Here is a 12,988-nt window from a genome sequence, read left to right on the forward strand (position 1 = left end):
AGAAAGAAGGGTTGTGGGCGGGGCTAGACGGGGCGGGCCTTAGGCAGGGAGAAAGCGGACTGGCGAGTAGGCTGTGGGGGGCGTGGCCAGAGCAAAGATGCGGCGGGACCTGGCTGTGGTGGGGGCGGGGCCGGACCGTGAACCTGGCCAAGCGCGAGGCAGTGGAGACTCGGGACCGCGCCGCTGGGAACCGAGGGGGAACCGTGTGCCCGACCCAGTTTGTCCGATTGAGTCTGGCTTCATTTTTCCAAAAGCCTTGAAAGAGGCCAGAGTGCTTTGCAGGAGGACCCGGAGGGAGGTCTGGGCCTCCTGCAGCCGGGTGCCGCCCCCTCGCCTGTCCTAAGCCTCGGGTGTCCTCCCGCCCCCCCCAGGACCACCCCCCCCAGCACCCCGCTAACCTCGTGTGCGGGTGAAGTTTCTCTGCCGCCGCAGGCCCCGCTCTCTTAGACCAGTTCAATGTCGTAGATCCGCCAACCTCCAGAGCGCCAGCTGCGGTAGATACAAGTCAACCTGTGGCCTGGGCTGTGTCCCTGCGTCCAGGTGAGGGAACCTGACGTTCGCGTAACAGCTGAGTGCGGCTGGAGAAATGTCCTGAGAACCGGGCAGAGCTCCGGTGGGTGAGGACAGGTTCTGGCAGGCAGGCAGGGCATGGAAGACAGGAATCCAGCCCCGGTCGCAGAGAGCTGGCTGGTTGAAGCGCTGGCCTCTCCTTTCCAGCCCGAAGCCCGTCCTCGGACCTGCTCGAGCACCGCCCTGCGTGGGGCTGTGAGCACAGGTGCTGCGTGCGGGCAGCGGGTACCTGGGGAGCCACCAAGTGCTCGACCTCAGCGGGGACATGTGGGTAAAACCTTGGGCTGGGGTCTGCCCCTGTCACTACACCAGGACAACTCCCAGGATTGGCCCCGGCAGTGCATTTCCAAAACCGGATGTACTGGGTCTAGGAATAACACCAGGGAGCCCCGCCTAAAACGTCCCAAAGGAGCTTTGTATCGCCTCTGACACTGGCAGAGGAGTGGATCCCTCGTGGTGCCCTTCCACTCTCTGGGAGGAAGCCTTGGGTGGGATGTGCGCCTACATCCATTTAAAGGAAGAGGCGTGTGTTCCCGAAGGTGCCATGTGTGCCAGTGTCCCTGCCCATCACAGAGGGGACTGCGCACGATGCAGAGCAATTTCAGTTCTCCTTTCCTTATCTTTCAGGCATGTCCACCGACCTCGCAGTGCCTACAAAGCTGGCAGATTTCTGTCTTTCCAAATAAAACTTTTCTGTCTCCATAGCCTCCTTTGGGTACACAATCACTCACATAATCTTTGAAATTAAAGTGCTTTACCTTGGGCCAAATGAACTTCTTAGTCAAGGCAACAGACAAATGGCAAAATGGGGGAAATATTGTCAATTCACATCAAAAGGCAAATCTCTTTGGTATGTAAAGAGCTCTTCATTTCAATAAGTAAGAGACCAAAATGGAAAACTGGGCAAAAATTAGGAAATGTGATTCAATAAAAAGGAATTAGAAATGGTTTATAAATATGTGAAAAATTACTTAACCCCACTCCTAATGAGATAAAAATAAATTAAAACTACACCAAGATGTCACTTTTTACCTATCAGACAGGGGAAATGGTAACGTGCTATGATGGCAAGGCTGTGTGGGTACAGGCACCCTCATACAGTACTTGTGGAGGTTAAATTGATAGAACGCTAGAAGGCAAATCTGGCAGGATCTATCAGAGTCAAAATGCGTAGTCTCTTTGACCCAGTAATTCAACTTTTATTATTCTTGCTGTACTTTGTTAACCTGCCCCAGTCCTGTTTTTCCAAATATGTACTGACATTAGTGGTTTAACTAAAATTTCTTGAGATGAAGATGTCTTCCTAATTCATGTTTGTGCTTTTGTTGCGGTGGGGTTTTGTGTGGTAAAGAATTAGGGAACATTTACAGAAGGGATTTTACTTCAGATGGAGTGAAATCAGAAAGCCCTTACGTATCCTTTGCATGACAGTGAAATTTAATGCTGAATGTTACCAGTTTTTACTAGAAAAGTAATTAAGTAACAGGAAGTTGGGTTTTCAGCTTTATTTATAATTGTTTTGATAAGAACAATATATATGCATTGGGTTAGGTTGTATGGTAAATTAATCTTTTATAAATGGGGAAGTGGATTGAAAAAGAAACCAAGTCCATTCTTGAGTTCTCTGTAAGTATTTTTCTGGGGAGTGGTTATAAGCTGGAATTTTCGGGAAGTTTGAATGATGACTCACTTTCAGCCTGGGAGGCTTTCAGTGTTACTGATAACCATATTTGGAAACATGGTCATTTTATTCCGCATATTGGCTGGTTGAGAAAAACATGGAAAGAACAGAGAAGACAAGCAGGTAGAAAGGGAAATACGTTCCCACCTGATTGGAAATATATAATTTCAATCACCCTTGAAGATGATAGAAGCTGAAAGAAGTTATGTGTAGGGAGCAGAGCCACATACAAGTCCAGGCTTGGAGGGCAGAGCCCTCCTAGCACAATTAAGCTTGGCCTTATAGTCCTCCCTTGTCCCTAGGTAGCTAATGGGCTGTGGGAGGTGCAGCAAGTGCTGCCAAAACAAGGCTTGAGTAAGGAAATAGATTTGAAATAAATTTGAAACACCCAAGAACATTGTACACATGTTGACCACTCCCCTTGTTTTGCTTTGTGTGATCTGACTATAAAATAAAGCTTCTGTTTACAGGCTGTGTCACTGTTTCCTCATCCAGGCAGTGATCCACCTGGTCCCAACTATGTTCTCTTGTCTGTCTGTCTTTAATCCTTCACCACCCCTCCTCAGGTTCACACGTGGTGCTGGAGGAGTTCTGTTATGAAAAGATCAGATAAGAGAGTTACTCTGGTTCTCAGGGAAGGTGGGCTGGGAGGATGGACGGTACTGTCCGACAGCCTGGGACTCGGGTGGAATCTTTCTGAAAGCATGTAGTCCTCACATTCTGTATCCTGGTTTGGAATTGCTGAGATATTCTGGTCCCAGAGGTTAAACCCAAGTGCATCCATTTATCTCCTAATGGACGGGTAGGTGATGTACTAACTCTGAAAAGATAAACAGGGCAGAGATGGTGAAGTTATCAAACCATGGTATCAGTGCTGTTGAATTCAGTTCAGGATAATCTGTTTTGTTGTTTAACCCATTTTTAATATTAAAATGAATTTTAATACAATATTAGTTTTGTGATTTTGAGTTTAAGGGCGAATGAAAACTAAGGTAACGAGGCAGGCAAGAAAGTAGCTAATCATTGCTGTAGGTTTGCAGTTTGAGAAACTCCTCTGGAATGCTAGAATTTACTTTTTTAAAAACTTAATTCCAGGCCCTGACAGGGTAGCTCAGTTGGTTAGAGTGTCATCCCGATACACCAAGGCTGGGGGTTCGACCTCTGGGCAGAGCACATACAAGAATCAACAAGGAGCCAAAACCGGTTTGGCTCAGTGGATAGAGCGTCAGCCTGCGGACTGAAAGGTCCCAGGTTCGATTCCGGTCAAGGGCATGTACCTGGGTTGCGGGCACATCCCCAGTGGGAGATGTGCAGGAGGCAGCTGATCGATGTTTCTCTCTCATCGATGTTTCTAACTCTCTATCTCTCTCCCTTCCTCTCTGTAAAAAAATCAATAAAATATATTTAAAAAAAAAAGAATCAACAAGGAATGCATAAATTAGTGGAGCAACAAACCCAAGTCTCTCTCTCTCTCTCTCTCTCTCTCTCTCTCTCGCTAAAACTCAATGAAGAAATTTTAAAAACCACAAAAAACTTAATTCCAGAAAAGATTTGTCAATCACATACTATACATGACAATTTAAAAGGTAAAATCAGCCCGGCTGCTGTGGCTCCGTGGTTGAATGTGGACCTGTGAACCAGGAGTCCCGGCGGGTGTGTGCCTGGGTTGCAGGCTTCATCCCCAGTAGGGAGTGTGTAGATAGCAGCTGATCAACGGTTCTCTCTCATCATTAATGTTTCTATCTCTCTCTCTCTCTTCCTCTCTGAAATCAATAAAAAAAATTTTTTTAATTTAAAAGATAAAATCAGAAATCTCCACCATCTCTATTTTCTAAGTAAAAATTAGTAAGGGTGTAGCCCACACTGATCATAAGGTATGAAGTATTTCCTCCCAAACTGAAGGAATGAACCCATGGTGGAGGAGAACTCTAGTATGTGGCATTGGTACCGAGGGAAGACAATATTAATACCACAGGCACCCTGCCTAACCAAGGAAGGATAACAAAATTTGATTGTATCGTCAGCTGATACATCATTACAAAACTACTATAGATGGGTTACTGTGCAATTTCTGGCCTATAACTCATAGTTCAAACAGCCCAGGTTAGGTAGTTCAGTTGGTTAAAGTGTCATCCCAATATGCCATAGGTGGGTAGAACAATAGATCAATGTTTCTCTCTCAAAGAAATTTTTTTAAATTAAAAAAAAGAACAAATTGTAAAAAAGAACAAATTCTCCATTCTCTTCTACTTATTATGTGAAAAAGTTTCTCAGTACCAGCATTTATAACAATAAAAAAAAAAGGAATAGCATTGATGTTAATAATGTGTCTTGCCCTGGCCAGTTTGCTCAATAGATAGAGCCTTGGCCCAGGTTCAATTACGGTCAAGGGCACGTACCGCGGCTGCAGGCTTGGTCCCCACCCTGGTCAGGGTGCATATAGGAGGCAACCAATGGATGCGTCTCTCTCACATTAATGTTTCTCTCTCTGTGTCTTTTTCCCTTCCTTCCACTCTCCCTAAAAATCAATGGAGCCCTATGCTCAGTGGTTGAGCGTCGACCTATGAAGTAGGAGGTCACAGTTCAATTCCCCGTCAAGGCACATGCCAAGGTTGCAGGCTTGATCCCCAGGGGGAGGGAGGCAGCCAATCAATGATTCTCTCTCATCATTGATGTTTCTCTCTCTCCTTCTCCCTTCCTTTGAAGTCAATAAAAAACATATTTTTTAAAAATCAGTGGAATCCTGCCCCCCCCAAAGGAGTACGCCAATAAATAAATAAATAAAATAAAATGGAAAAATATCCTTGGGTGAGGATTAACACAAAATAAAAATAATGTGTCTTAATCCAGCAGAGAGATAAACTGATTGGAAAATGAAAACAATCTTATTCACCTCATTAAGAGATACATTTCCAATAAAATGTTACCTTTTTACATTTAACAATTATCAAAATTGGCAACATATTTATATTGCTTTAATCAAATGTGCATTACTAATAAGAAACTTTTCAGTGCCTAGAGACTTTTTTTTAACTTTATATTTATTGTTAACACAGTACTTAGAGATTTTTGTTCATAGGATATGAAATTATCTTCAATTTTAATTTATATTTTTGTTGTTGAGAAGTATGACAAGGATAACCCATAAAAGGCTTCCAAACATAACATATATTAGGATAAAATTAGATGAGGCAACCAAGTGAAAAGGCAAGCTTATGAAGAAAAAAGAACCATTAAAGAATAACTTATTTTTTTAAAAGAATAACTTATTTATGTATTTTAAATAGTGAGTATCAAATTGCTATGGTATGTAGATATTACTGAATACAGAGTCAAAGTCACATAAGAGTTTTGTTTTAAAATATATTAATACTAGAGGCCCGGGGCAGAAAAATTTGTGCACTCGGGGGGGAGGGGGGTCCCCCCAGCCCAGCCTGTGCCCTCTCACAGTCTGGGACCCCTCAGGAGATAACGACCTGCTGGCTTAGGCCTGCTCCCGGGTGGCAGAGGGCAGGCCCAATCCCTAGGTGCAGCCCCTGGTCAGGCTCAGAGCAGGGCCGATTGGGGAGTTGGGGCGCTGCCCCCTGTCATGCACAGAGCAGGGCGGATCGGGAGGTTGCAATGCCACCCTCAGTCACGCTCAGGGTAGACTGATTGGGGGGTTGGGGCACCACCCCCTGTTACACTCAAGGCAGCGTCAATGGGGAGGTTGCGGCGCCACCCCCTGTCACGCACAGAGCAGGGCCGATCAGGGGGTTGGGGCGCTGCCCCATGTCACTCACAGAGCAGGGCCAATCAGGGGGTTGGGGCGCTGCTCCCTGTCACTCACAGAGCAGGGCCAATCAGGGGGTTGGGGTGCTGCCCCCTGTCACTAACAGAGCAGGGTCCATCAGGGGGTTGGGGTACTGCCCCCTGTTACTCACAGAGCAGGGCCCATCAGGGGGTTGAGGAGCTCCCCCCTGTCACTCATAGAGTAGGGCCAATAGGGGAGCTGGGGCACCGCCCCCTGTCACACACAGAGCAGGGGGGATCAAGGGGTTGGGGCGCTGCACCCTGTCACACTCAGGGCAGGGCCAATGGGGAGGTTATGGCTCTACCCTGTCACACACAGAGCAAGGCCCGTGGAGGGGGGTTGGGGCGCCACCCTCTATCACCCACAGAACAGGGCCAATCAGGGGGTTGAGGCGCCGCCACTGTCACACTCGGGGCAGGGCCGATGGGGAGGTTATGGTTCTACCCTGTCACACACAGAGCAGGGCCCATGGGGGGGCAGGGGGTTGGGGCGCCGCACCCTGTCACACACAGAGCAGGGCCGATCAGGGGGTTGGTGCGCCGCACCCTGTCACACACAGAGCCGCAGGGCAATTGGGGGGTTGGGGAGCTCCCCCCTATCAGGCACAGAGCAGGGCTGATCGGGGGTTTGGGAGCTGCCCCTGTCACGCTGATCCCGGTGCCGGGAGGCATATTACCCTTTTACTATATAGAATAGAGGCCTGGTGCATGGGTGGGGGCCGGCTGGTTTGCCCTGAAGGGTGTCCTGGATCAGGGTGGGGGTCCCCACTGGGGTGCCTGGCCAGGCTGGCTGAGGGGCTGAGGGCTGTTTTCCCGCTGGCAGTTGACTAAAAGCTCCCAACCGCTCCTTGTTTTCTTTTTTTTTTTTTTATTCTGGGCCAGCTTTAGCTCTGAGGCCTCTATTCTGGGCCAGCTTTAGCTCTGAGGCTTCGCTGCTGAAAACATCGATACCATGTTGCGGTCCAGGGCTGACTGAAAGCTGGTTTTATTCAGCTTCTTATTTGCAACATAGTAATAGTTGCTTAGAGTTGCAGTTGAGAGGCGGGGAACGTTGGAGTCTGCAGTTCCTGGAGGAAGCAAATCTCCCTGCTCGCTTCAGTGCATGGCTGCCGGCCGCCATCTTGGCTGATAGTTAATTTGCATAAGGATACGCTGATTAGCCAATGGGAAGGGTAGCGGTTGTACGCCAATTACCATGTTTCTCTTTTATTAGTGTAGATTGCCTAGCCAGTGGTGCTCAGTGGTAGAGCATCGACCCATGAACCAGGAGGTCATAGTTTGATTCCTGGTCAGGACACATCCTTGGGTTGCGGGCTCGAACCCCAGTGGGGGGAGTGCAGGAGGTAGCCAATCAATGATTCCGATCATTGATGTTTCTATCTCTCCCTCTCCCTTCCTTTCTGAAAATCAAAATATATTTTAAAATCTATTACTTATGATAAACTGGGAGTTGCATCCACTTAAATGCATGAGGAAAAATTTTAGGTGGAAAACAAAAAATTGTGAGGGGTACAGGGTAGATCCAAACTTTGAAGACAATGCCTCCCCAAACTTCAAGGTCTGTCTCAGTGTAGGGCGCCCTCTGGTGGTACAAGTCAGAATTGTGTTGGTCTGAGCTGGAGAGAAGCGTTCAGCAAGTGCTAAGTGCCAGTTTTGCAAGCCGCATCCTTCCTGGAGTATTTCCTGGGATCTTCACTGTAAAACTTGAGCCCCGCAGGAGTCAGCATCCTGTTCATGTTGGACCATCTTATCCGATCTCCACCCTGGCTTCCCTCCCCCCAAAAGCAGAAAAAGATGTTACTCCTCTACCCAAGCCCAGAATCAGCCAGGAGGGCAAAGAGCAGGACAGAATAGTGCCCTACACACCTCATCAAGTGGGACCTTGATGGTCATGCATTAATTTGACAGTTTTATTGAGTACCTACTATGCGCCAGGCATGAAACTCCATGACCTACTGGTGGAATCTGCCCTCTATTTCTCTCTTAAAAGGCTCAAGGACATCTATATATATAAGAGCCTAAGCCACTGGCCAACTGGCCGACCGGCCAATAGCTATGACACACAATGACCACCAGGGGACAGATGCTCAACGCAGGAGCTGCCGAGCGACAGCAACTTTGCAGAGTGCCCTCTCGCACTACAGAACCCTTTGGGGGATGTCGGACTGCCAGTTTCTGCCCAATCCCCACAGGCCAGGCCAAGGGACCCCACCTGCCGGAGGGACCCCGCTCACTTCGCAGATGCTCTTTGAGCCCTGGCACCACCCCAGGTGCAGCCGGCCAGCCGGGGAGGGACCACTGGAGGTTGGCTCCTGGGTGCGTCTGGCCTGTCTCTCCCAGTCCCGCTCTGCTGGACACCTTCTAATTAATTTACTTTCAATGTGCACAAATCCGTGCACCAGGCCTCTAGTTCTTAAATAAAAGAGGAGCCCAGTGATAACTAGAAACCACAGGACCTCACACACACACAAAAAATGAAACTGACCCACAAACATTTGAAAAGATGGTCAGCCCCTCTAGTTTATAGTAATAATCTATAATAATAAAAGCATAATATGTTAATTAGACCGGATGGCCGAACAACCTTCCGGACATCATTCTGGACATCCTTCCACATGACCTTCCGGACAAAGCTGCAGAGGCGGGGGCCAAGGCAGAGGCAGTTAGGGGCGATCAGACAGGCAGGCGAGCAGTTAGGGGCGATCAGGCAGGCAGGCGAGCGATAAGGAGCCAGCAGTCCCGGATTGCGAGAGAGATGTCCTACTGCCGGTTTAGGCCCGATCCCATAGAGATTACTGCAGGATTGGGCCTAAACCAGCAGTAGGACATCCCCTGAGGGGTCCTGGGTTGCGAGAGGGTGCAGGCAGGGCTGAGGGATCCCCCCCCCCCCACACACACAAATTTTATGCATCAGGTCGCTAGTAAGTAAAAAATTTCACTGCAATGAGAAATCACTTGCCTGCTGTTAGACTGGCACAGGTTTGATAATATATCCAAGGCTGACAAGGGTAATACATTGGTGAGGGTATCATTGGTATAATTTGAGGGAAAATGAGTACAAGAAAAATTTTTAAGCTAGAACCTTTTAATCCATGAACCCTCCCTTTAAGACTATTTTAGAATAGTAAGAAACTAGGAAAAGTGGAATAGGGAAACTGAGACAGTTAAACAACAGTTTGCAGCCACCTAGTAAATCCTATCTTCCCTAAACCTAGGACACTTAAGAGTAAATGGGCCCTAGCTGGTTTTGCTCAGTGGGTAGAGTGTCGGTCTGCAGACTGAAGGGTCCAGGGTTCGATTCCAGTCAAGGGCATGTGGCTGCGGGCTCAACCCCCAGTTAGGGGCATGCAGGAGGCAGCCGATCAATGATTCTCTCCCATCACTGATGTTTCTATCTCTCTCTCCCTCTCCCTTCCTCTCTCTCTCCAAAAAAAAAAAAATCAATAAAAATAGTTTTATATATATATATATAAAAGAGTAAATGGGCCTGGCTGGGTGTGGCTCAGTGTGGTTGAGCATTGACCCAGGAACCAAAAGGTCACTGGTTTGATTCCCGGTCAGGGCATATGCCCAGTTATAGGCTTAATCCCCAGTGGGGGGTGTGCAGGAGGCAGCCAATCAATGATTCTCTCTTATCATTGATGTTTCTCTCTCTCTCCTTCTCCCTTCTTCTCTGAAATCAATAAAAAAATATTTCTTTAATAAAAGGAGTAAATGGTTTTCACTTCTCCTCCCAACCAGAGGGTAAATAGCTTAAATCACCCTCCTCAGGGAGAAAGACAACAGAAATCCAATTAGTGCCATTTGCCAAAGACAGACAAATTAAGAAAATAAATCTAATTTTGTTACGTCAGCATAAAGCTGATGAGTATTCTATTGATCTGCCCCTAAGACCTCCTCTATACCTCCAGCCTTTAAACCCCTGAAAATGAAGTTCCCAGGGTGCTCTGCCATTTCCTCCCCCTCCCTCTCAACTCCCTTTTCCCACACATACCCCCTAACATCTAAGGGAGCCCATGAGACTTGCAACCAGGGAAGCAATGGGCAGCAGCAGCTCAGTCCCAGGGTGCCCTCCCTCCAGGGAGCATGCCCATGCCATTCCCTTTCCCCTCCCCCCTCGGGCCCCCACCACACATTTCCCCTAACCTCTAAGGGACCCCATGAACTTGCAACCAGCGGAGCAAATGCCCCTGTCCTCTGACTTCCCAGTGAGCTAAGGCAGCCGGCCTAGGCTCTTGTGGCGGGGGGGGGGGGGGGGGGGGGGGGGCGGGGGGCCGCAGGGGGTGTGGACCACATGCTAACCTGGCAAGCTCAGGGAAGGCCTGCATGGCAGTCTTGCAAACTTGAATTCCCCCAGCTTTAACCCTCCCTCTGCCCTCAAGGGGCTTGTCATCTGTAGGAAATAGGCCTCTGTGATCCATCTCCAGCAGAGTCAACTTTCAATGGAAACGGTTACTGAATTTCCCCAGGGCAAACAGGAGTAGGGAGGAGGGAAGAGGCTATAAGAATAAAGAACTGTGCACGTGGGCCAGCATCACAGCGGAAACCCCCGAAGTGCCCCCTCAACTAGACAGGAGAAGGTGGAGACAACTAGAAAAGGCATCAGTCCATTGTTTTTAATGGCCCAATGGGAGACAGCAAAACCTACTATTAACCCCATAGTACTCAGCCAACAAGGAACCGGAGGAGGGACTCTCATACCTTGGGAATAAATAGGCTGTGATCGCTACTCCACGTGTGCCTGTACAACCAGACTGACACCTGCTCTCGAGAACGTATTAATGTCTAGTTTTTGCCATACTTCTCCCTCCCACTCTGCTGTTTTAATTCGGACAGGTGAGCATTTCTCACATCATCTAGTACAGGAGGCAGGAGATGTATTCCTGCCACATTTGGTGGATGCAGTTAGGCATTCCAGCTCAAATAGGCATTCCAGGTCAAATATAACATGACCTTCTCCAATCCAAACCATAGTACAAAGTAAGACGTGACCATTTCTGTGAAAAAGAATTCTTTGCACATCCCGGGAAAAGGGGCACATCTGTGTGAAGCTAGAGAGACTTAAAATAGACAGTGGCCAAATGAGCCTACAGATTTAAAAAATGCCTGTGACATGACAGGAAATATCTGTGTGGTCTCTGCCCCCTTTTCTTTTTAAAAAAAATATATTTTATTGATTTTTTTTACAGAGAGGAAGGCAGAGGGATAGAGAGTTAGAAACATTGATGAGAGACAAACATCAATTCAGCTGCCTCCTGCACACCCCCTACTGGGGATGTGCCCGCAACCAAGGTACATGCCCTTGACCTGAATCGAACTTGGGACCCTTCAGTCTGCAGGCCGACGCTCTATCCACTGAGCCAAACCGGTTAGGGCATCTGCCCCCTTTTTCTGTTACCCAGCTCCTAAACTGTCCAGTATCTGAAGTGACAAGTGTCTTTTTGTATGCCAATGAGATGGCGTGTGTGTGTGTGTGTGTGTGTGTGTGTGTGTGTGTAGCGCAGTGATGGTGAACCTTTTGAGCTCGGTGTGTCAGCATTTTGAAAAACCCTAACTTAACTCTGGTGCCGTGTCACATATAGAAATTTTTTGATATTTGCAACCATAGTAAAACAAAGATTTATATTTTTGATATTTATTTTATATATTTAAATGCCATTTAACAAAGAAAAATCAACCAAAAAAATGAGTTCGCGTGTCACCTCTGACACGCGTGTCATAGGTTCGCCATCACTGGTGTAGGGTATGGTGGCGGGGGTGGGGGTGCGGTTGGGGGTGGTGGCTGGGGTCCTTAGGTAGTCTCAGGAGGGGCCCAGCTGCCAAGGCCAGCCCGGAACTCAGAGCAGGACCAGGAAGGGTGCAGGATGAACTTGGGGTGGGGCTGTGGGGACACAAAGGGGAAACCTGTGAACTGTGAGGCAGGGTTTGCACCAGCAGCTGAGGACTTGCTCAGCTACAGACACCTTGGTCAAGCCCTTTGTGCAGCTGTTTCCCCTCGGAGCCTCAGCACATCAATCCCTGGGAACCAGGCCTTCAGGGGGCTGGAGGGCCCGGCCTTTCTGACTCCCTTGATGATGCCTGTGCCTCGAGGGAGGTGCACTGAATACTAAAAAATTTAAATGCCGCAATCAGGACTCTGAAAGTAATGTAGCTGGAATTATTGAGGGAAATTTACAAGTTAAATAGCCTAAAAGGCTGCAGATGCAAATGACATTAAATTAGCAAGGACTCGAGGAACACAGGAATGACATGCCCTTCCTAGAAAAGCAAGTGGTCAGAGCTCACATCACAAGCCGCACAGGCCTCCTTGGACTCCAGCAGGGCAGGCTCTGTGCATGAGTATTCCATCCCCCCACATGCTAGAAGCTTCCCAGTTCTCATGACAACCAAGAACGCCCTCCCCAAGGCCAGCAGAGGCCTCACCTCCCAGGGAGGAGCCTGAGTGGTGGCAGCTACTGAGGCTCTCCTCCCTGCTGGTGACAGACCTGGAAGGAGACCTGGCTCTCCAGGCCTGGGCTGGGCGGCCCCCACCAGCTGGGCCTCACCTGATGCTCTTGTGCTGAGAGCACGGTAGGTTCAGGTCTGTTGGTAGAGAGCTACGGTTCCACGTGTGGGCCAAGGGGACCTGACCCGTCTTATTGATGTCGCCCGCTGATGGCTGGGCTGGGAAACATCCAGGAGAGGCCAACAGACAGACCAGCAGAGCAGCCTGGCGGGCGGGAGGCAAGCAGGTGATGCTTTGGGCAGTGCGTAAGGACCACAAACGTGACCAACCTGCTTACACTACAGAGCTTATTGTCTCGATGTTCTGGAGGCCAGACGTCTCAGCTTGTGGCAGCAGAACCCAATGGCCACGTGGCATTCTTCCCCCGTGTCTGTCTGTCTCTGTGTCCGAGTTCCCCTTTTTATAAGGACACAGTCATAGTGGTTGGGGCTACCCTCATC

Source organism: Myotis yumanensis, unplaced genomic scaffold (genome assembly GCF_028538775.1).
Source record: "Myotis yumanensis isolate MYYU_CA2020_CCGP unplaced genomic scaffold, mMyoYum1.0.hap1 SCAF_9, whole genome shotgun sequence".
Lineage (NCBI taxonomy): Eukaryota > Metazoa > Chordata > Mammalia > Chiroptera > Vespertilionidae > Myotis > Myotis yumanensis.